This window comes from Lytechinus variegatus, chromosome 3, assembly GCF_018143015.1.
Source record: "Lytechinus variegatus isolate NC3 chromosome 3, Lvar_3.0, whole genome shotgun sequence".
NCBI classification, from domain to species: Eukaryota; Metazoa; Echinodermata; class Echinoidea; order Temnopleuroida; family Toxopneustidae; genus Lytechinus; species Lytechinus variegatus.
In genome coordinates, this window is record NC_054742.1 from 9469043 (window position 1) to 9495415 (window position 26373).

At 38.3% G+C, this 26373-nt stretch overlaps 1 protein-coding gene across 3 annotated transcripts in view; it reads left to right on the forward strand.

The window, feature by feature from the left end:
* The first annotated feature begins 5475 nt into the window (after nt 1-5475).
* The window catches only part of LOC121410173 (26S proteasome complex subunit SEM1-like), a 31725-nt gene continuing 10827 nt past the window's right edge, over nt 5476-26373 (forward strand). Inside the window, exons 1-2 of one of the 3 annotated variants that reach the window (XR_005969281.1) lie at nt 5476-5613; nt 19571-19737. The gene's annotated coding sequence lies outside the window, so the exon portion shown is untranslated. The remainder of the gene's footprint in view (nt 5614-19570; nt 19738-26373) is intronic. The other 2 variants (XR_005969280.1, XM_041602080.1) reach the window with 2 other exon arrangements.

Sequence of the window (26373 nt, forward strand, 5' to 3'; positions counted from 1 at the left end):
TCTTAACGTATATCGTAGCGAGCTAGCTGGCTATGCGCGATCTCTATGCATGCTGCGAGCTGCACGAATGTTAAAAAGTTAAACTCCCAGCGGATCAACTACATGTGTATACGGTGGTTGCGGCCGGTGTACCGACTGATACTGTACCTGGCAGATTATTACTAGGCACCAAATCCGCCGGCGGATTCAAACGGCTCTCTCTTCAGAAGATAGGCCTATCGTTCTTGTGCTATCGCGAAATCCTTCATTCGTGGCCGAGTGGTCTAAGGCGCCTGGCTATACATGGAAAGTCCGGGGTTCGATCCTCGGCCGTGGCACCTATGCCCATGAGCAAGGCATTTAATCTGGAATGCTCTTTAATCCTGCTTTCAAATAAATGGAAATGCTATATGCATTATTGCTAACTAGGTGTGCACTTGTTTGTTTAAAAAAAAAAAAAAATTCACGTACGTACGTCGCTGCAGGGGTACGAATCACCGAGTCTGCTGGGCAAACCCTTCACTCGAGTTAAGGGTCTGAATGCATTGGCGGCGGAAGCCCAAAATTTTAGGGAGGGGCATCTGCAAAAAATTTAGGAGGGGACCGCCCCATGGGGGACACGTCCCCCGTCCCCCCCCCCCCCCGCTTCCGCCGCCTATGTCTGAATGTGCAGCCTACCGTATGCCTTATGTACTGAATGCTCTCTCGCATTGCCAATAGGCCTACAGCTGCAGCCGTCTGTCTGTCAAGTTCGAGTTTTTTAACATTAAAAAAAAAAATCTCCTCGTGCACAGACGGCTCGCTATCTTGCAGCCACCATTAAGGGGTTAACAGTGTAAAAGTTCCCGTCGGGGTTCATCGATTTTTGTCTTTAATTATTTCATAAAAATATATAAAAAGTTTATTCACATGCATGGGCAACATATGGGGTCTATTTGTGGCCCACATGGGTCCCATAGGCGCTTTGACACATGGGTCCCATATGGGCAATCCATCTGGGGCCCTAAGTATGGGACCCTAAGGCATCTGCACCCAAGAAGCATATGGGACCCATGTTGGTAAACCCATATAAGACAGATGGGACCCATATGGGCTTTGCACCATCCAAACTATCCGGGGACCATATGGGCCATGTGGGTTTTATGTAGGGAAGATCTGGGCAAGCCCACATAAAACCCATGTACACCCCACATGGCCCATCTGGGCCCCATATGAAAACAATACTGTGTTTTTATATGGGTCCCATGTGTGCCCTTCACGATGTTTTAATCAATTATAAAAATATATTAATTTGTGTCATTAAGGTGACTTTACAACCCAATACTCTAACCTTTATCCTTTTATCATATCCTATAATCCTACATTCTAATTTTCCCTAAATCCTAATCCTATCCTACACCTAACCACTGAATGGTTGGATGGTGTTGGAGTTGAGTTGGCGCTCTTCAATCTGGTAGATTATCTTGTTATTGACTTCTATATATAGAGCGAGTTTGCTATACTTGATGCAGGCTATGGTTAATAACAATTTTCAATATTTAACCTAGAAAATTTTCTCCTGATTTTAAATGTTTCGATTTTTTATTTTATGGTAATAAATTACATACTTTTCTGAAACTTTTCATGGTGGAATCCTTGCATAAAAATATTAATTGATGTAGCTGTATTAGCTAAGATTTTGGTCATTTACTGTTGTCATGAATATTCATGAGTGCAGTCCAGATCGATCCAGTGATATGACCCAGATACATCCCAGAGGGGTCCCACATATTTTTGCCCATCTGGGTCCCACTTGAAAATGCCCATCTCGAGCCCAGATGATATTCATCTGGTACATATGGGCCCAGAATTAACCCAGATCGGTCCCACATATTTTAGCCGATCTGGGTCCCACTTGGAAATCGGCCCATCTCTAGCCTAGATGATATTCATCTGGTACATATGGGCCCAGATATAACCCAGATGGGCCCCTATATTTGGGCCCCATGTGGACCCGTACCACTTTTAGCCCATATGGTTTCCATATGGGCCATATGGATCCCAGATAACCCACATTTTACCCATATGGGGCCCAGATATTTTGCTATATGGGAAGTTTATCTCATGGGTCCCATATTTGCTTGAACACATCCCAATCAGAATTGCGCTCCTACCCAGGATTTCAAGCCCACGTTAATCCCATATGGGTCCTATATTTGTTGGAACATATTTTAATCACTTTGGTAAGCCCATGTTAATCCCACATGGGTCCCATATTTGCTTGAACATATCCTACCCAGAATTTCATGCCCATGTTAATCCCATATGGGTCCCATATTTGTTGGAACATTTTCTAACCACTATGGCAAGCCCATGTTAATCCCATATGGTTCCCATATATTTGCTTGAACATATCCTACCCAGAATATCATGCCCATGTTAATAACATATGGGTTCCATATTTGCTTGAACATAACCTACCCAGAATTTCAAGCCCATGTTAATCCCATATGGGTTCCATATTTTGCTTGAACATATATCCTACCCAGAATTTCAAGCCCATGTTAATCCCATATGGGTCCCATATTTTGCTTGAACATATCCTACCCAGAATTTCAAGCCCATGTTAATCCGATATAGGTCCCATATTTGTTGGAACATTTTCTAAACACTATGGCAAGCCCATGTTAATCCCAGTTACCATATTTGCTTGAACATATCCTACCCAGAATTTCGCCCATGTTAATCCCATATGGGTCCCATATTTGCTTGAACATATCCTACCCAGAATGGCATGCCCATGTTAATCCCATATGGGTCCCATATATTTGATTTGACATATCCTACCCGGAATGGCAAGACAATGTTAATCCCATGTGGGTCCCATATGGGTTCTTACGTACCTTAACTATGAATGGTATGCCCATGCTAATCCCATATGGGCAGGCTAGCAAAAGCCCCATATGTCAAAATTCATATGGTCCCCGCCATATGGGACACATATGGGAAAACCCACATCCAGCGTCCCACATATTTCCGAGATGGGTCCCACATGGGCTTGCTACCTGGGTGTGTTATGTAATATAAAATGCATGAATTTCAAATTTTGCATGGTTCCTGATGACGTAATTTTGTTTTCTATTCATGACCCGGGAGGGGGGGGGCACTTACATTGACGAGTGGATACCATATGCGCGACAAAAAAAACACGTAAAAAGGATGTCCTTTTCACGATAGGGCACGTTACGTACGTAACGTGATAAGGGTGTCAAAAACACAAAAATAATGAAAAAAAGGGTATCTATTAATTTCGTGTTTAGGGTCGAATTTGCGGGGATGATTAAACAAAATTAAAATGTTTTATGTAGGATGTCCTTTTTGCCCCAACACTACATGTTTAGAGTCCTATTTGCGCGAGGTGTAGAAGGTTGGGTCGCACTAAACCAAATAAGGTAAAGCCGACGACCGAAGGACCCGTAACAATAAAACATTCCTGTACTTGTTTAGGGGTTCATTTCAGGGAATATTTGCTAAGAGTATCGTTTTGTTTCCAACTTGTTGAGGGTAAGGTTTCACATTTTCAGAATATGGAAATTACGTGTTTAGGGTGCTTTTCGAGACCCCATGGTCGCGCACGGTATCCACTCGTGAATGGAAGTGCCCCCCCCCCCCCGATTCATGATCAGGGCTCCGTAACACAAAGGTTAGCGATTAATCGCTAAATGAAATGACCAATCAAGATCCTCGTTGCATGCGCAATTTGCTAAGTAGACTGACTATGAACCAATCAGAACTATTCTTTGAAATTAGCGATCAATCGCAAACCTTTGTGTTACGGCGCCCGGGTGAGAAATGATTGGTCTATTGATATACAAAAGGTACAGCGAAAACCATTATCAATTTTCTGAGAAAATGACATTTCATTGATTTTTTACCATTCGCTATGTGGGAATGCTGCTCGCATATGACGTCACACATCAAATAATTGAAATTCTAATAACTTTTTAATTATTTGATGATTTTTTCTCAAACCTTCGGCCATATTTTTTATTATTTCTTCTGCTATTTTTACAATAAAGTTTTCGTCAGGGTGAACTTCCCCTTTAAGGCCTGGTCACACCGCCCGAGCGTTGTTGGAGCGGTCGTGGAGCGGTGGGGAGAGAGGGTCGAATTTCGCTCACAAAATATTGGGGAAAAATCGAAAAAAAAAAAAAAATGCTGAATGGTGATGTATAATTAAATTATTACCGCTGTCATACACTAACTTGTGTGATCTATGGAATCTAATTCAGGGGCCGCGGAACGGTTTTCAAAGTGGGAGGGGGGGCTGACCATACAAAAAATCACGATCATATGGTCATTTTTACGGTTTTGTACATGGTTTGGTAAAAAGTGTGCCAGGGGCTGAAGCCCCCCCCCCCCCCGCTTTCGCGGCCCCTGCAGTAGTTGACTACTACAGTATAAAGCCTATCCAGAGAGATTATACAGCTCCGATCCCCTGTAATTCTATATTTCACCTGTTCACACTTCCTCGAAGAATCCACCCCAATATATTTTGGGAAAACGGAACACGCCCGGGTCTCTACATAACGCCATATACATACAGATATATGGAAATACCGCTCGCAGTCATTCATCAGCGAATGAAGGTGATGGAGGGCCGCCCCCCCCCCCCAGCATTCATGACCCGTTCAAAGACGGAGGGCCACCACAACATTAATATTAAAAAAAAGAATAAAAAACTAATTAAAAAAAATATATGAGAAATCAAAAATAGGCCTACAATAAAGTACATAAAAATTAATCATGGTTTGATATTCTTTTATAATTTGTTAGAAATGTCAAATTTATGTTTTCACCAAAAATTAGCATTCTACAAGCAATAATATGAGTTAACAGCTAAACATATTTTCCTCCACTAATTTGCATCATTTATTTTAAAATATGAAGTTTTAACTTGTTGAAAATTTTCTAAACATTTGTAGTTTCAAAAAACCTATATATAGGCCTATGATTATGGGGATGCAAATTTTCGCCAAACAGTCTGGCAAACTGACACTAAACATGGTGTGAAAAAGCACAGATAAATGCATACGGCGGACTGAAAATAGTATAAAAATTCACACAAAAAAATCTAGTTCCTTGGTTTAGATTCTGGGCTGGTTTAGATGTTGGTTGGAAGCGCCCCCCTGAAAGCCTCCAATGTATATATTTTAACAAGTTCACACTTAGTTACCAATATGCATATAGGCCTATAGCATTATTTATTTTAAATGGTACCTCGATCCCTGCCAACAACTAGCGCATCTAATTTTGTCTGAAGGAGAGCAGCAACTGTCATTCGCCATTGATCGATGAACACGCTTAGTCCTAGCTACAACATCGTTGGAGTAAACTAAACTTACTAAACTTAACTAAAAACGCTATTGGCCATTTAGAACGCTATCTGCCGGCGGACCGTATCCGCCGCTACACCTGCCCACATAGCCCATAATTGTGAAGTCACGGTATGATACGGTGTATTCTATTTGCGCGTGGCATTGGCTGTCTATACTCATGCGATCGCTGCTGAGCTCGTGAGCAAGAGGAACTTACTACTAGGCCTACCCACTAGTACGATACTCCCTCTGACTGTCCTTATTACAGTGGTAACTGGTAAGTTAAGTGGGTGAAATCAATGTTATATAGGCCTAATATTTGAGTGGCCAAATCGTGGTTTCGGGAACCATTCGTCGATTTGTATACGCGCACTTGTACAGTTGTGTACAAAGTGAATATTGAATGGAGGTGGAACCGGTGAGGGAACCGTGCGTGTGACTGAATGAAGTCAAACTCAAAAGTGCTGTTGTATGTAAACGGTGGTACCCAATATATCACGATAAATAATGCCATTTGGGTGTGATAAATTTAAATGTGCTCAAAATGAGGCGATATAATGTTAATGCGGCATTATCGTCCCCGGTGACTCGGATCCACGGACAATTTTTTCACAACGTAAAACATGTCCTGTTTCTACCACTCATTCAATGAACAAGGTTATGATATAACCTTGTTCTCACTTATATCTCCATGTGTGGCAAAATAAGGGTGGCAATCAATGTTTGGCTTATTTTTTCTTTTTCTTTGGGCAAATGCTTGATTTTTTTTTGCACTGACAGTTTCCATTACACTATTACCTAGGGATACCTAGGGAAGTTTCTGAATGTAGGCATGTTATGCCTCTGTATTCAGTTCTAGGTTTTTCCTCCTCAAGATGGCTGGCTCACTTCCGGGAACAGGGCTTTCGTAGTCATATTTTATTGGCTCATTTTTCCAGCATCTATCCAGGGCAGCTTCAAAACTGTGCACACTTGGGGCAGTGACAACATCATTACTTAGGCTGTTCCATGTCTTACGTATTCTAACATAAAAAGAATTCCTATATTTTGGGGTCTTTGTCCTTGGTATGAACAATTTTTTACTGTGACCCCTGGTATGTTCACTATATTTTTCTTCTAGATTAAGTTTTGTACATTGATCATAACTATTAAAGTGTTTATATGCTTCAATCATATCACCCCTAACTCTTCGATACGCCAGAGTTGGGATTTTTAACCGTTTAAGTCGTTGTGGATAGGAAAGCTTCCTTAATTCAGGGACTAATTTTGTTGCCCTTCTTTGTACGTTCTCTAATGCATGTATATGTTTCTTCAGTATAGGGTTCCACACAGCATGGGCATACTCAACTTGTGGTCGGACAAGCGACTTATATAACAGAGCAAAGTTATTTTTGTCAAGATAAACAAAAGTTCGTCTGATCAAGCCTGTTGGCCTTGTTTATTTTTGATTGCATGTGTTCTTCAAAGCTGAGTTTATCATCAATTACAACACCCAAGTCCCTTTCGGTGGTGACATGTTCAAGCGCATCATTCATTAAAGTGTATGGAAAAGCTTCCTGGTGGTCTTGCGTGTTACCAATAGAGAGTACACTACATTTCTTGGGGTTGAATTTCAGCAGCCATTTTTCTGACCAGCATTTCAGATGGTGAAGATCTCTCTGGAGTGAATTGCAATCATTCTGATCTCTTATAAACTTGAATAGCTTGGTATCATCAGCAAAAAGATAAACATTACTTTCAGTAACAACGTCTGGAAGATCATTGATGTATAACAAAAATAACACAGGGCCATACAACTTGACTCTTTTTAAATTTGATTCTTTAAATTATTTTTTTCTTAAGTAAAAATAGAGATCAAAAAATGAAAATTTTCTTGCCATATTACTTTCCACCAATAGAGGGCGTACAAAAAAATATGCCCAAAAAAGGCCAAAATTCAAGTTTTTGAGCGCTCTGGTGAATACAAAAATTATTCATAAGTTACTTATGAAAAATAAATTGAAACTGTATGGAAATTAGTAATTTTGGTCACAAAAGTGATATTTTAATGATTTTTTAAAGTGTGAGCTCTGTACAACATTGGCATACCATAGTCCTACCTGTAGATTCCCCACAGGCAGGGTGGTAGCAGTGAACAAGTGGTTTCTACCAACCTAGTCCTAGTTGTGTGTGACTTGTCTCTTTTCAGTCTCTTTAGTCTTAACCAAAGATTGTAGAGCGCCGCGTACGCGGCGTTTTACAGTCTTTGGTCCATCTTCACTTTATTGGCGTAATAAATCAAAATTGCATCTAGGCTAGACAGCTGGCAGCCGTCTGTTTCGAGGAGTTTTTTAACATTTTTTAAAAAATTTCTCCTTGTACACAGACGGCTCGCTATCGTGCAGCCACCATTTCGGGACTTGCAATGCAAAATCCCCCCGTCGGGGCTCTTCAATTTTTGTTTTTAATGAATAATTTTGAAAATTAATGCAACCAAAATGCAAATTAATATTCCCTCTTGGCATTAATTGCCAAAAAAGGAGAAAAATCAAGTTAAAATGAACAAAAACAGTGACTTACCTCGGCTGTCGCGCAAATTCACTTCCCCGTTTTATCCGATCTTAAGTACATAAACATATGGCCGTTGAGTCTCCTGTACAGATCGCGTTAGAACTTCGGTCTCTGTATTTGGTGAGTGAAGCCAACGGAGTTCAGCTGAACAACCAAAATAACAGAGACCGAAGCTTTTGGTCTACATCTAGGCCTACTTCTTTTCAATCTCTATTGCTTTAGTTCGTAAATTAGTACTTTTCACATAAATGAATCATGATTATATTCATCTTTTTATGTTTCTCACTATGAAATTTGCTTTATTTCGTTTACATTTTTACTAAATAAATCGGCCCCGAGTATATCCCTCTTCATTCTCAATTGCTTTATTTCGTTGATTCCTACTTTACTAAATAAATCAGAATTGAATCTTCTTTTCAATCTCTATTGCTTTATTTCGTAAACTAGAGCTTTTCATATAAATAAATCATGATAATATTCATCTTTTTTTATGTTTCTCACTAAAAAATGTGCTTTATTCATCTACCCATCATTTCCCTCTTCAAAACCACTCTGCCACTTTTAGACAGTTTAATAGACATGATTAATGAATATTTTCGATAATAAGAATCATTAAAATCAATGAAAATCACATTAAAAAACACTATTTAAATGTCTAAATACTCCTCGTGCTTGGAGTCCCCTTCCGGTGTTGAGTTCGTCCAATTTCCTTTAGGAGGGGACTTGGATAACGAGGAGTACTATTACTCGTGATCCAAGTCCCCCCTCCTAAAAATACAAAACGGCAATTAACCTGTTGATATTCATCAACCCCTTATTTCCCTCCTCTTCAACCACTCTGCCACTTTTAGACAGTTTAATTGACATGATTAATGAATATTTTTCGATAATAAGAATCATAAAAATCAATGAAAATCATATTAAAACACTATTTAACTGTCTTAATACTCCTTGTGATCCAAGTCCCCTCTCCTAAAAATACAAAACAGCAATTAACCCGTTGATATTCATCTACCCCTCATTTCCCCCCTCTTCAAAACCACTCTGCCACTTTTAAACAGTTTAATAGACATGATTAATGAATATTTTCGATAATAAGAATCATTAAAATCAATGAAAATCACATTAAAAAACACTATTTAACTGTCTAAATACTCCTCGTGCTTGGAGTCCCCTTCCGGTGTTGAGTTCGTCCAATTTCCTTTAGGAGGGGACTTGGATAACGAGGAGTACTATTACTCGTGATCCAAGTCCCCCCTCCTAAAAATACAAAACGGCAATTAACCTGTTGATATTCATCAACCCCTTATTTCCCTCCTCTTCAACCACTCTGCCACTTTTAGACAGTTTAATAGACATGATTAATGAATATTTTTGATAATAAGAATCATTAAAATCAATGAAAATCACATTAAAAACACTATTTAACTGTCTAAATACTCCTCGTGATCCGAGTCCCCTTCCCATATTGAGTTCGTCCAATTTCCCATAGGAGGGGACTTGGATAACGAGGAGTACTACAGTATTACTTGTGATCCAAATCCCCTCTCCTAAAATACAAAAAAGCCATTAACCCATCAATTGATATTCATCAACCCCTCATTTCCCTCTTCAACCACTCTGCCACTTTTAGACAGTTTAATTGACATGATTAATGAATATTTTTCGATAATAAGAATCATTAAAATCAATGAAAATCATATTAAATCACTATTTAACTGTCTTAATACTCCTCGTGATCCAAGTCCCCTCTCCTAAAAATACAAAACAGCAATTAACCCGTTGATATTCATCTACCCCTCATTTCCCTCCTCTTCAAAACCACTCTGCCACTTTTAGACAGTTTAATAGACATGATTAATGAATATTTTTGATAATAAGAATCATTAAAATCAATGAAAATCACATTAAAAACACTATTTAACTGTCTAAATACTCCTCGTGATCCGAGTCCCCTTCCCATATTGAGTTCGTCCAATTTCCCATAGGAGGGGACTTGGATAACGAGGAGTACTACAGTATTACTTGTGATCCAAATCCCCTCTCCTAAAATACAAAAAAGCCATTAACCCATCAATTGATATTCATCAACCCCTCATTTCCCTCTTCAACCACTCTGCCACTTTTAGACAGTTTAATTGACATGATTAATGAATATTTTACGATATTAAGAATCATTAAAATCAATGAAAATCATATTAAAACACTATTCAACTGTCTAAATACTCCTCGTGATCCAAGTCCCCTCTCCTAAAAATACAAAACGGCAATTAACCTGTTGATATTCATCTACCCCTCATTTCCCTCTTCAAAACCACTCTGCCACTTTTAGACACTTAATAGACATGATTAATGAATATTTTCGATAATAAGAATCATTAAAATCAATGAAAATCACATTGAAAAACACTATTTAACTGTCTAAATACTCCTTGTGATCCGAGTCCCCTTCCCGTGTTGAATTTGTCCTATTTCCCATAGGAGGGGACTTGGATAACGAGGAGTACTATTACTTGTGATCCAAGTCCCCTATCCTAAAAATACAAAACGGCAATTATTAACCCGTTGATGTTCATCTACCCCTCATTTCCCTCATCTTCAAAACCACTCTGCCACTTTTAGACAGTTTAATAGACAGGGCTCCACACTAACCCATTTTTTCTACTGGTCCAACCTATTCATGTCGGACCAGTAGATACCCAGTTTTTCAAATTTTTACTGGTCCGAACCTAACATCTACTGGTCCCCCAAAATAAAGAAAACATTAAGAAAAGGCGCAAGTTTATTTTTCTAGCCTTCCGTTACCCCCCCCCCAAAAAAAAAAAAATGAAGGAAATGGACAAAAAGAAAGCAAGACAGTAACGAAGAAAGACAGAAACAAAGAAAGGAAGGAAGGAAAAGAAAGAAAGAATAAAAGAAAGGATGGAAGAAAAAGGTAAACAATTAAAGGATAGATGTGAAGGAAGAAAAAAAAGAAAGAACTAAAGAAGGAAAGGAAGGAATAAAGAAGGAACAAATATAAGAAAGAAAGAAAGAAAGAAAGAAGAAGCAATAAAAAGAAAGGGTAAAAGGAGAGATGGAAAGACGGACAAAAGAAAGGAAGGAAGGATTGAAAGAAGAAGGAAGGAATTAACGAAGAAATGAAGGAAAGGTAAAATGATAGATAGAAGGAAAGAAATAAATAAAGGAAGGAAGGGAAGGAAAGAAGAAAGCAATTATAAAAAAAAGAATAGATGAAAGGAAGAAAAAAAAAGAAATACCGAGAGACAAAGAAAGGAAGCAATAACAGAATAAAGGAGAGAAAGGAAGCAAGCGGTCAAAAAAAAAGAAAGGAAAGGTAAAAGGATATAATTAACAAAGGGAAAAAGGAAAGAACAAGACAGATAGAAGAGAGGAAGGAATGAATGTAAGAAAGAAAGGGCTGAGAAAAGAAATAAAAAAAGAAAGGGTAAATAAATGATGGATGGAAGAAAGAAACAAAGAATGAAGAAAGGGGTAAAAAGAAGGAAGGAAAGAAAGAAAGGAAGAAGAGAAGAGATGAATAAAGGATGGATGGAATCAAAAACTAAAGAAAGAAAATATCAGAAAGAAAGAGAGAGAAAAAGGGAATAGAGAAAATATTTTCTAAAAGGATAGAAAGAAAAAATGAATTAAAGAAAAAAAGGGAAATTAAAAAAGAAAGACAGTAACAAAAAAATCGAGGGAAGAAACAAAGAAAGATTAAGAAGGAAAGAAAGATAGGAAGAAAGCTCAAACTATTATCATAAATAATTTATCAGTTTCTTTTTGGCTCAATTAAAATAGCTACGAAAGAAAGTCAGATACCAAGTGTATCAACACACACATAAATGCATATGTGGGGCTATTATGTATTCAGACGATATCACCCGAAACCTGATCCGTTTGAACCAAAACAGAAGTGAAAATTTCTCCTTTTACTGGTTACAAATGACAGAGTTGCTCCAATTTTTAGGAAATATGGACATTATAAGAGCCTTTCATGAGTATGAACCTTGAATTTTGACAGTTCTGTGAGAGATTTCTGCCAGAGTTTAGCCAGGCTTCGTTCGAGCGGCCAGTGGAGAATTTACCATGTGGATTTTGTGGCTTACTACATGTACACTGTATAGTACTCTAGTAACACTTACGTGCGATTCATTCTGTGTGTATTCTGTGTGTGAATGGCAGAATTTAACGGGGGAAAATGGTTTGCTGTGAATTTGACAATTTCTGGAAAAGTTATTGGCCCAACAATGGTTTTGATTACTGGTCATGTCGGACCCTTAAATCTTACTATTTTTGGAAAAATTACTGGCCCGACAATGATATTTTTACTGGTCATGTCGGACCAGTAAATATTCCAATTTCTGAAAATCTACTGGCCCGACAGCAATTTTTACCGGTCTGGGACCGTCGGACCGCCGCTAGTGTCGAGCCCTGTAATAGACATGATTAGTGAATATTTTCGATAATAAGAATCATTAAAATCAATGAAAATCACATTAAAAACACTATTTAACTGTCTAAATACTCCTCGTGATCCGAGTCCCCTTCCCGTGTTGAGTTCGTCCTATTTCCCATAGGAGGGGACTTGGATAACGACTAATAGTAATCCTCGTTATCCAAGTCCCCTCCTATGGGAAATTGGAAGAACTCAACACGGGAAGGGGACTCGGATCACTAGGAGTATTTAGACAGTTAGTGTTTTTAGTGTGATGAATTTTGTCTTATTTAGTGCTTTGATCATTGTTTCATCAACTTGGAAGAATATACCGCCACAGGAGTGAAAAGAAAAAGACTATTTTTGTCGTTTGAAAAAGTGTCCGAGTCAGTTTTATTGTGTCAATGGGAAAACGTGTGGTGGAAGGAAGTCCGCTCAGTGAGAAGCATCGCACTGTTTCGCATCGCGAACAATAGATTTCTTTTGAAAATCTTCCAACCGTGGATTCTATTGAAAGATTGCTGATATTTGAGGTGTGTCTCAAGTTTGTCCCCAGTGACTTGGATGACGATAATGCCGTTAATGCAAGAAAAGTTGGCACGCCAGAAAGACAGAATTGATTCAGAAACACTTCTTCAATTCTTGTTCACTGCACTGCTATCAACCATTCATACTGATTGAAAGGTAGTATAGGAATAACGCATTCCGCAGAGTTGTTTAGCGAGTATGCAGTGCATGCATAGAGATGTATATTATTGACACTAGAGTAATAGCTCGCATTGACGCTCGCGTAATGCGGCTGTGATTCCATGTATTGCGCAGCCGCCATCTTAAAGAGGGCAAGAGCGCGGATTTATAACACACGGCTCTATGGGAGAATATCACATATTTCACTTTTTGTCTCACCTGCATAGCAGAGTGAGACTATAGGCGCCGCTTTTCCGACGGCGGCGGCGGCGTCAACATCAAATCTTAGCCTGAGGTTAAGTTTTTGAAATGACATCATAACTTAGAAAGTATATGGACCTAGTTCATGAAACTTGGCCATAAGGTAAATCAAGTATTACTGAACATCCTATTAGAGTTTCATGTCACATGACCAAGGTCAAAGGTCATTTAGGGTCAATGAACTTAGACCATGTTGGAGGAATCAACATCAAAATCTTAACCTGAGGTTAAGTTTTTGAAATGTCATCATAAATTAGAAAATATATGGACCTAGTTCATGAAACTTGGACATAAGGTTAATCAAGTATCACTGAACATCCTGCATGAGTTTCACGTCACATGACCAAGGTCAAAGGTCATTTAGGGTCAATGAACTTTGGCCGAATTGGGGATATCTGTTGAATTCCCATCATAACTTTGAAAGTTTATGGATCTGATTAATGAAACTTGGACATAATAGTAATCAAGCATCACTGAACATTTTGTGCAAGTTTCAGGTCTCATGATTAAGGTCAAAGGTCATTTAGGGTCAATGAACTTTGGCCGAATCGGGGGTATCTGTTGAATTACCATCATACATGTAACTTTGAAAGTTTATTGGTCTAGTTCATTGAACTTGGACATTAGAGTAATCAAGTATCACTGAACATCCTGTGCTCATTTCAGGTCACATGACCAAGGTCAAAGGTCAATGAACTTTGGCCGAATTGGGTGTATCTGTTGAATTACCATCATAACTTTGAATGTTTATGGATCTGATTCATGAAACTTGTACATAAGAGTAATCAAGTATCACTGAACATCCTGTGCGAGTTTCAGGTCAATGTTTCATGGCAATGTTGGGGTTTTTTGTTAAATAACCATCATATCTCTGTAAGTTTGTTGGTCTAGTTCATAAAAAGTGGACATAAGAGTAACCATGTATCACTGAACATCTTGTGCGAGTTAGAGTAGTATTCAAAGTCAGCACTGCTGCTATATTGAACCGCGTGATGCAGGTGAGACGGCCAGAGGCATTCCACTTGTTTACATTATATTTTCAATTTAATGCTGTAAGCAGCTGTATGCAACGTTAAAATCACAAGGCAAAACATTTTTATGTTAAAATATATGATAACCATGCATATTTTATAAAGGAGATGGACTGAACATCCAGAAAACGGGGGAAAAACGACGAGGTCGACTGAGTAGTAGTTATTCAATATATAAGCCATCATATAGCATATACCGTGACACGGGTGTCAGATAAGGTCAACTTAACACTTTAGAGCAGGGATTCTCAAATGGTGGCGCGCGCCACTTGTGGCGCACCGAGCCTTGTGGAGTGGCGCTTGGGAGCCGGTATGAAAAAGTAAAATAAGGAAAAATTGGGGAGAAAAGATGAATCTACCAGTAACCTGGAAATAAGGATTTGGTGATCATTTTAAAACAAAGAGAAAACAAAAACTCTTTACTTGACAGTTAATTGCTAATTTATTTCCTCAAATTTTGTCAAATTTAGAACTCGATAACCGCTTATGGGATCAATGGTGTTCTCCTTTTTATTTATTCTATGCTGTACAAAGTTTATGTGCAACACAAATTATATGAAAACCACGTTTGTAGGATTTCTATTTCAACGGCGAGAAATTTTGCATTTCCAGAGTATACGTTTTGGTTAAGAGTAAAGCATCAAATAATATGATATTCAAAGAACATCGATCCTGATCATAAAAAAATATGAATTTGGGACATAAAAAGCTGAAACTTTGTTTCCGGAGCTGATTAAAATCTGAAGTTGTAAAGGTGAAATACATGTATGCTCAGATGTGTTGCCTGCGTGCACTCTTGTTTAACACGAAGTGAATGAATGATACCGCACGTGAGTTGTAGAGAGAGAGGTGCAGTTTGGGGCAGCCACTGGCGTACAGATGGGGGTGGGGATAGGGGGCCCCAAATGTTTCACGGCCAAGAAAAAAAAAAGGAGACAAGGAAAGGGAAAAAATGGAACATTTTATATGTCAAAATATAGATTTTTGTATTGAAAAGTTCAATATTTTTGCTTCAGCTGCCATATCTAGCCCCCCACTTTTTTTTTAAAACTTATTAATTATGCCACATTCTTCAGCCAGTAGATCTGGTGCAGAAAAGTCTGAACTAGTGGTATCATTGGTACATGTATGATGTGAAAAAGTCACTGGTCATTTTTCTTTTAATATTAATTAATATTGCGTAGTTTGTTGGAAGTTGTATTTCTTCTGTAGATATTAATTAGAGCCCCTCTGGGCATTGTAAAAGGCCTCATATTCCAAAACTTCTGGGGCCTCTGGACCCCCTCCGCTGATACATTGCTTGTTTGCTTAATGGATAGTGGAGCATTACAGATTCTCAACAAGAAATGTGGCGCTTCAAAAAAAGTAATTGAGAATGGCTGCTTTAGAGTGTTCATATGTTCTCATTATTTGGTGCTCATTTGACACTCAGTGTTCAAGCAATATACTGTGTTGAAACAACACATAGAGTGTAAAATAAACACCAAATACTCAGAAGTGATGAAACAACACCGTAACAGGTGTTGGATAGAAATATTTTAACAAAAATTATTGTTGAAGTTACACTTCACTGGAGTAACTCAACACTGTCTGTTGTTGGGGTATATATTTTTAAACAAGTGGAATGCCTCTGGCCGTCTCACCTGCATCACGCGGTTCAATATAGCAGCAGTGCTGACTTTGAATACTACTCTAACTCGCACAAGATGTTCAGTGATACATGGTTACTCTTATGTCCACTTTTTATGAACTAGACCAATAAACTTGCAGAGATATGATGGTTATTCAACAAAAAACCCCAACATGGCCAAAGTTCATTGACCTTACATGACCTTTGACCTTGATCATGTGACCTGAAACTCGAACAGGATGTTCAGTGATACTTGATTACTCTTATGTACAAGTTTCATGAATCAGATCCATAAACTTTCAAAGTTATGATGGTAATTCAACAGATACACCCAATTCGGCCAAAGTTCATTGACCTTTGACCTTGGTCATGTGACCTGAAACATGCACAGGATGTTCAGTGATACTTGATTACTCTAATGTCCAAGTTTAATGAACTAGACCAATAAACTTTCAAAGTTATGATGGTAATTCAACAGATACCCCCGATTCGGCCAAAGTTCATTGACCCTAAATGACCTTTGACCTTAATCATGAGACCTGAAACTTGCACAAAATTTTCAGTGATGCTTGATTACTATTATGTCCAAGTTTCATGAATCAGATCCATAAACTTTCAAAGTTATGATGGGAATTCAACAGATATCCCCAATTCGGCCAAAGTTCATTGACCCTAAATGACCTTTGACCTTGGTCATGTGATGTGAAACTCATGAAGGATGTTCAGTGATACTTGATAAACCTTATGTCCAAGTTTCATGAACTAGGTCCATATATGTTTTAAGTTATGATGACATTTCAAAAACTTAACCTCAGGTTAAGATTTCGATGTTGATTCCTCCAACATGGTCTAAGTTCATTGACCCTAAATGACCTTTGACCTTGGTCATGTGACATGAAACTCTAATAGGATGTTCAGTAATACTTGATTAACCTTATGGCCAAGTTTTATTAACTAGGTCCATATAATTTCTAAGTTATGACGTCATTTCAAAAACTTAACCTCAGGTTAAGATTTGATGTTGACGCCGCCGCCGCCGTCGGAAAAGCGGCGCCTATAGTCTCACTTTGCTTCGCAGGTGAGACAAAAATACCCTAGTGTTAAGTTACACCGTCAGGCTGCAGGTGTTGAAGAACTTGAAATCGGACACCAAATGGTGTGAATCCGAACCGTGAAACAACACCAAAGCTGATATTGGTATTTTTTTTTTACACCAATGGGTGATTTAAACTTTGGTTTAAATTTTCGTTTCTGCAGGTGTTCGAGGATGTCAAATGAACACCAAATGGTGTCAACTTCATAACATTCTCTGACTTGTGTTCAAATTGAACACCAAGACTGGTGTTGATATATTTTTGACATCCTAAATGTTGGTAATCTTAACACCAGTGGCAGTGTAACTCCAACACCAGATGGTGTGGTCCTCCTATTGATTGGGCTGATGTTAGATTTAACACCCGTGGTGTTAAATATAGCTAACATTGCATAGTCTCCAATATTATATTTAATGGGATTATCAGTGATTCACTGAATTATTTCTACTTAATGGACAATGAATTCTAGTTTGTTATTCCTTTTACCTTCTGGATGTACAGCCGAAAGCAGCACATGATCCCGGCATGATTTCCTCAAAATTAATCGAAAGGAGGGGAAACTTCAGACCAAGCCCTGAACACATCATAGGTAATCCACGTACAGCAACCTAATTTTTGCACTCTTTAAAGGGGAAGTTCACCCTGAAGAAAACCTTTTTGTAAAAAAAGCAGAAAAAATAATGAAAAATATTGGTGAAGGTTTGAGGAAAATCCGTTAAAGAGTAAGAAAGTCATTAGAGTTCAAAGTTTTGGATTTGTGACGTCATAAACGAGCAGCTGTCCCATGTGTTATGTAATAATATAAAATGCATAAATTTCAAATTTTGTATGGTTCCTCATGACTTAATTTTGTTTTCTTTTCATGATCGGGTGTGAAAGGATTTGTCTACTGATATACAAAAGTTACAGTAAAAACCATTTTCAATTCATTGATTTTTTACCATTCGCTATGTAGGAATGCTGCTCGCATATGACGTCACAAATCAAATAATTGAAATTCTAATAACTTTTTAATTATTTGATGAATTTTTCCCAAACCTTCGGCAATATTTTTCATTAATTTTTCTGCTATTTTTACAATAAACTTTTTGTCAGTGTGAACTTCCCCTTTAAGATGGCGGCCGCCCCGAACATGGATTCACAGCAATTTGATGAAGTCCGCCCTCTTGTGTCAATAATATACATCTCTATGAGTGCACGAGAGGTTTCTTCTGAGCATGCGCACTCCACACGAGCCAGAGGCGAGTGTGGAGTGTGCATGCAAAGAAGAAACCTCGAGTGCACTGCATATCGCTGAACAACGACGGGGAAAATGCATTATTCCTTTTATAAGATGGCTAAGTAATTTTGAACGGAATTAAGCACCTTATAATTAAATGAGAAAGAAATAATGAAATAGATCTAAATCAAGTATAAAAAATTTTGAAATTGCACTTACCGTGGGTTAGACAATTTGGGTGCGCGAAAGTCCCACGGGCGTGCAGGGATAGACACTTTCCGCGAATGATCATGTGGTACGCTTCGACCAGTCAGCAAGCTGCAAATTATTTAGCCATCTTATAATTCTAGATAACTGGTTTATTGTCTAACCTGCATAGCAGAGTGAGACTATAGGCGCCGCTTTTCCGACGGCGGCGGCGGCGTCAACATCAAATCTTAGCCTGAGGTTAAGTTTTTGAAATGACATCATAACTTAGAAAGTATATGGACCTAGTTCATGAAACTTGGCCATAAGGTTAATCAAGTATTACTGAACATCCTATTAGAGTTTCATGTCACATGACCAAGGTCAAAGGTCATTTAGGGTCAATGAACTTAGACCATGTTGGAGGAATCAACATCAAAATCTTAACCTGAGGTTAAGTTTTTGAAATGTCATCATAAATTAGAAAATATATGGACCTAGTTCATGAAACTTGGACATAAGGTTAATCAAGTATCACTGAACATCCTTCATGAGTTTCACGTCACATGGCCAAGCTCAAAGGTCATTTAGGGTCAATGAACTTTGGCCGAATTGGGGGTATCTGTTGAATTCCCATCATAACTTTGAAAGTTTATGGATCTGATTCATGAAACTTAGACATAATAGTAACCAAGCATCACTGAACATTTTGTGCAAGTTTCAGGTCTCATGATTAAGGTCAAAGGTCATGTAAGGTCAATGAACTTTGGCCATGTTGGGGTTTTTTGTTGAATAACCATCATATCTCTGTAAGTTTATTGGTCTAGTTCATAAAAAGTGGACATAATAGTAACCATGTATCACTGAACATCTTGTGCGAGTTAGAGTAGTTTTCAAAGTCAGCACTGCTGCTATATTGAACTGCGTGATGCAGGTGAGACGGCCAGAGGCATTCCACTTGTTAGAAGTTAGTGAATCATGAAAGTTCAGCTCTTGTTCTGGTATACTTTTCTGAGAATTAACGGTATGCCACATAAATAATATTAGGAAAGATGCAGCTAGATCTGGCAACATACTTAGATCACAATCTGCATCATTTGTGTTTGAACAATACGATTGATTATCTTACATGTAGGTTTTTGCACTGACAGTTTGGAGCATGATAAAACTTCAACTTGTGAATTCATGAGATCATCGATGATATTGCTTCAAACTATCTGACTTTCACCAACCTCTACTTCTTCAGTGATGGCACCTGGTTCACATTAAAAAGACCAAGTTTGTATTCAGAATCAGATACAGGTATCTGTGTTACATGGTGTAGCTCTATGAATCCATGAACCTACAGCGGCACTTCTTTGCAATATCACAAAGCAAAGGCGCTGTGGAAGGAATGTGGCGCGATCAATAAATTATGTCATAGTATTTTGGTCAGCCATAATCACGATTTGAATGATGTAACTTCAGCAAGTATGATCATAAGATTTAGAACATCCAAGATTTGATGAAAGGATGATACTCAGGATGATATTTAATTCGAATGAAAAATAATTTCAGAAGCAATTTACAAATATTCCGATTGCCTTTCAACTCATAATAGATGATAAAAGACTGGTTTCCAGGTATTGCTATTAAATTTTGAAATACTTTTTAATGTCATTTTTTAAAATCTTAAAACTGACATTAATACTACTACATATTCTTTACCATAAAATACATTTCATAATATGTTCATCTTGGATTTATACAGGTCTGGTACATTTGTTCTCACAAAAAATGAGATTTGGTCTTCTCATGTGCCGTAGTGGTACGATAAACATTGTATTCTATATAAAAATGTCATGTAGGCTATAGGGTTACAGCCCGATAGACCGCGGGTCCGATAGACCGCGGGTCCGTTAGACCGCGGGTCCGATAGACCGCGGGTCCGATAGACCGCGGGTCCGATAGACCACGGGCCCGATAGACCGCTGGTCCGATAGTCCGCGGTGTGTGTAAAATTATGATCAGGACAACATAGTGAAATCCATGTCATCAAGAGGTCAAAAGGTCATTGATACGAGTCCATGGGGTTCTATAACGATGACCCACAAGACAAATCGCTCCCTGACATCTACTTCAAGGAAAATATTATCTCCATATTTTTATCGTCGGGGACTGTTACACCCCCCCCCCTGGAAATATGCCCTCTAGACGCCATACGGAGCCTCTAAAATGCCATCGACTTGACGACATGGCGAGATACTTTATTTTGCCAAGTCAGTCCACTTATAAAAAGTTATATGTCAACATGGCGAGATATTGTCTTAAATATGTTACATGTCATCATGGCGATATATCGGGATTCTTGCCAGGACTTGTAAACTTCATATCTTGCCATGTGGACATATCGACTTGACAAGATAGAATATATCGCTAGATGTCGAAATAATAAGCTTATAAATTACTTTAATAGGCGGCGGGAGCGGGGAGGGCTTTCCCCCCTAAATTTTAGGTGGGAGGACGGTCCCCCCTAAATTTTTAGTTGAGAACCTTTTTTTGGTCGTCAATTTCTTTTCTACGTCCCCCCCCCTAAATTGAGGTACACCATCCTCTAATATTTTGCCCCCCCCCTAATTTTGGTTGATAACCTTCTTTTTTTTCCTTGTCAAAATATTTTGGTGGTCCCTCCTAAAATTTTGGTTGATTTGCTTGTCAATTTTTTACCTGTGTCCATACCAAAATTTCAGGTGGATCCCCCTAAATGTTTTGCCTTTGGCCGCCAATGATTAATTAAGACATGGTAAGATGAAGTACCACACCATGTCGTCACGTTAAGGCATTTTCACAATTACTAGTATTATTTTCATAATTATCTGGGGTAATTGTCTGGAGAGTAAATTTCCGGGGGGGGGGGGGGGTAACAGCCCCCGGCGGTAAAAAATATGGGGATAATATTTTCCTTGAAGTAGTTGTCAGGGGGTGATTGCCCTAATTGGGTTATTGTTACTGAACCCAGGTGCGGATTCAGGATTTCAAGGGGAGGGAGGGGGAGCAAATTTGACCTGATGTTTGGCGCCCATGTGTACTTTTTCGAAAAATGGCGCCCACTACCTCCCGGCCAGGCTAACTTAAATTATCTTATAATCACATTAAAAAACAAATAAAGACCACTTTTTAATGTGTTCTTGAAAAAAAAAACATGAATACATAAATACCAAAAGGTAGGTGAGACACAGGGGCGGTTCCAGCCTTCGCCAATAGGGGGGGGGGGGTGGGCGGAAATTTGTTTCAGCCATATTTTCCCCGATCGGCAGCTCGAAGATAATTTTTGTTTGTTTCTTTGAAGGGGTAGTCCTCATTAGTCACTTCTTGGCTTTATTCTTATAAATCAATACATAATATCATAATCCTCATTTATATGATGCGAGCGCAAAGTGCGAACTAATTTTGGGGGAAATTTTATGTATTTTTTTCCTAAAATTTGAACTGATTCTGGGCAATGTTTGTTATCCTGAAAAAGACATGTAGGCAACTTAATAATTACTACGACCGCAAAGCGCGAGGGGAAATGAACTGATAAAAAGGATACCTGTTAAAGTAGCATTTAACAATCAAATAATGCGCGAGCTGAATCTTTTTGAAATTTTCACCCAAAGAAAGGAAATTCTAAGCACATTTTTTTAACTCAAGCAGAATAGGTATATGAGTAAACAATTAAAGCAAGCGCGAAGCGCGAGCGGAAAATTTCTAGATTTAGTCCTATAATATTTACTGAACGAGACACTCGATCTATTCATGATTTGTAAATCCTAAAAAATATGAGTATTAATAATGCGAGCGCAAAACGCGAGCAAAAAAAATTATACGTTTTAAACTGGTACCTGTTAAGGACTGCTTGCACTTAGCCATGAAGGCGTCACATATTTCAACAATAAAAAAATGCGAGCACGAAGCGCGAGCTGAACATTTTTGAACTTTTTAAAAGAAAGAATGGAAAATTTCAATCAGTTTTTGTAATCGTGAACAGGATAGCTATGTAATTTAACGATTGATGCGAGCGCGAAGCGCGAGCAGAAAAAAAAACGAAATTTAGACCTAAAAGTGGGCCACTCTGTTCATGTTTTGTAAATCATCAAAAGGATGAGTAATATGGCGTCTTCCTACATTAATAATACGAGCACAAAGCGCGAGCAAAATTTTTTTGATATTGTGATCTGAAACTAGATAATGATTTAAATTAGAGAACAAGTTGGGTATCTGAATAAACATGCGCGAGCGTGTTTCATATTTAGACCTAGAATCTAGGCATTCTGAATACAACTTTAATCATGAAAATCATGAAAGTTTGATAGTCCGATCTGAAAAATGATGAAAATGATGACTATCTTCCTATTCATTTTGATAAGCACGAGATGAAACAAAGGGACAATTTGATTATTAAATTGATATCATATTTATTAATGCCTAATGAGGGCGCGAAATCTGATGATATCATGGCATAAAACTGGACATTTCACTTTTGTGATTATGAATAGGATGCATCAGTTTATATATTTTTAACCATTAATGCGAGCGCAAGTCGCGAGCTGTAATTTTTGATAAACTGTCATGAAAAGGGGATTTTAAGTAGTTTGTTGTATTTAAACAATATTGAAACATTTATATAACTCGCCAATCAAAATGCGAGCGTGCAGCGCTCTAGCTGATGCGCCTTAACAATCAGACCAGGAAAGGGATATTTTGACAACTTTATGGATTACACGAAAATATAGGTACCTGATAAATCAAAATTTGCGAGCGCGTAGCGCAAGCAGCAAATGTTAACATTCAAACCGTAAAATGGACATGTTTACAGAGCACTTTTTAAAAACCAATTGTAAATTACACAAAATAATGAAAGTTCGATTTCCGAGGTGAAATATGTGTTGTATATTGACTTCCAAACTTGATATTCGAACTCCATATTGAACAAGATATGTAAATCACCTAATAGGCAATGTGAGCGCGAAGCGCGAGCGAAAGTTTTATATAGTTGCACGAAAGATTCTTTTTATTTTCCAAGTCTTCCCCTCATCTTATTTTATGCCTTCATCTTCCTTTTCTCTCTTTTTTTCTCCTTTTTTCCTTCTTTCCTTTTTTTTTTTTTTTTTTTGCTCCGCCAAGAAGGGGGAGGGGAGCTCAGCCCCCTGGATCCGCCTATTGGGACAAGGGGCGGGGAAAAAAAAGGTTATCATCGCCAAAGTAAGGTCATCTCGTCCCAAAATACATGTTTTATTTCGATTTAGAAGGATGTATTTCTATGATTATCAAAGACCAAAATAGTAGGGGGACATTTGATATTGTGTCCCCCTACTATTTTGAGTAGGTGGGACACGTCCCCCTGGGATTTCCGCCCATGATGTAATATCAATGGGAGCGCGAAGCACGAGTGATTTTTTTGGGGGGGTTTCAATTTAACTTCTCACCAGAGTAGGCCCTACTAGAATATTGTGAACGGGAGCTGTAGTTTCTGTACTGTTGTTTTAGTATACCCTTCAATATTATCAATGATAACCGCTAGGAAATATGCAATCTCGACTAATTATCCTCATCAGTGGCGTATTTATTCAGCATGGGTGCAGGAGGGGGTGGGGGCTGAGGGCACCAAGATAAAAAATAAATGAACTGGGGGGGGGCAGACGTTAAAGAAAATCTGAGATTTTATTCTTGATAAACACATTGAGGTATCTCACAAGGCCTAAATAAATAATGAGAACGCGAAGCGCGATCTGATTTTTTTAAAGAATTTTCCTGTATTTTATCCTGAAAGCCTAAGTCAGGGGCGGACCCAGCTTCCACCAATAGGGGGAGGGGCCATTTTTTTCACCCATATTTTCCCCGATCGGCCGCTCAAAGTTGATCTGTCCAGGTTCCGTAATGAACCAACAATTTCGAGGGGGCTCGATATGGCGTATCGCATAAAATTGATAAGAAGTTGGCAGTGAGTGAAGCGAGCAAGCAAATATGTTGACACTTTTATTACAAAAATACAAGGTTGTGATAGAGTTTGACATAATATTTGGAAAATAATAGTATATTTCATCCTAATCCCTTTCCTTTTCTCTCTATTTTTTCTTAGCCTTGATTCTCTCTTTTTTTGTTGGGGGGGCAAACGCACATGTCCTAACAGTCATTTCCTAGATTTACTTTATAAGCAACATAAATATGTTATAATCTCATAAGCCATATGCAAGCTAAAAATTAAATTTCATGTATATTGTCCTGAAAATTTAACATTCTGGGCAATGTTTGAGAACCTGAACAGGACGCGTATGTAACTAGATAATTACCGTGAGCGCGAAGCGTGAGCAGAAATGTTAAATATTATAGACTGGTCGAAAAGTTAGTCATCAAGACGATACATATTTTCAACGATTAAACTGAAAATTTTTGATATTCCAACCTAAAAAGATGAGATTTCAAATCCCCCAATGGGACATTCGACATTCATTTCCATCTCTCCTTTTCTTATCTTTCTTCCCATCTTTCTCTCTTTTTAATATTCTCTTCCTATCTCTTCTTCTTCTTTTCCTTTCTTTTCTTTTCTTTCTTTTCCCTCTTCCTCTTTTTTTCTCTTTCCCCCATTACTTATCCCTCTTTCTATTTCTTTCCTTTTTTTCTCTTTTAATTTTTTTTCTTCTCTCCCTCCCCCTTCCACTCTCTCTCTTTTTATTCTCTTCTTTTCCCCTCTTCCTCTATCTCTCTTTTTTCTTATCTTTCTTCCCATCTTCCTCTCCATTTAAATATTCTTCTCTTCCTTCCTCTTTTTTTTCTTCTTTTTCCTCCTTTTCCTTTCTCCTAGCTTTCTTTTCTTCTCTTCCTTTTCCCCTCCTCTCTTTTTTCTCTTCTTTCCCCCTGTTCTTCTCCCTTTTTCTTTTTCTTTCCTTCTCCCTCTTACTCTCTTTTCTATTATCTTCTTTTCCCATCTTCCTCTCTCTTTTTATTCTCTCCTTTTCCCCTCTCCCCTCTTTTTTGAGGGAGGGGATGGGTGAGGCAGTTCCCCCTCGCCCCCCCAATGGATCCGCACCTGATAGAACCCCATGGTCTCGTATCATTTGACCTTTGGACCTCTCGATGACATTTGATATATCTGATCATAATTTTACACGCACTGCGGACTATCGGACCTGCGGTCTATCGAACCCGCGGTCTAACGGACCCGCGGTCTATCGGACCCGCGGACTATCGGACCCGCGGTCTATCGGACCCGCGGACTATCGGACCCCCGGTCTATCGGACCCGCGGACTATCGGACCCGCGGTCTATCGGACCCGCGGTCTATCGGGATGTCCCCGGCTATAGCTATTAAATTAATGATACCTGCCAATAATATCTACATATTTTTCTTCAGAATGTTAGTAAAGGTACTTTGCTGTTACATAATTACATTCATGATTCATATTTCTTTCATTTTGAAACTAAGAAGTGCTAATGAAGTTCACTTTGTAAGGGTGTCATGTCCGTTACGCTAGTGCATATTATCAAATAGTAAGCCATGAATAAAAAATAATCTATACTATTAACTTTTTCTCTTTTACTTAGGTGTAGAGGATGGTAGTAACTGGAAAATACTCTCTATCTGTTGTTAACTGGTGTAAAAGACATTTTTCTAAATTTTTTTGTTTTATAAATATTGTATGAAAAGCCCCCCCCCCCCCCTCTTAAATTGCAAAATAATGGGAGATATTGCAGATTACCAGTGTGTCTCTAACCTCTAGCTTTAACATTTAAACGATTAGACTTGTACCATATCTTGTATTAAAATAATTATATTCGCTTACAAAAAGTGGACGAAACTGTTATGTCCGTTACACTTCGTTTGTCATGTCCGTTACGCTACGTTTTGAACTATGAATACAGAATGCATTGCAAAACTGTTGTTAAACACCATTTTATGGATAGAGCATGATCTTAAGG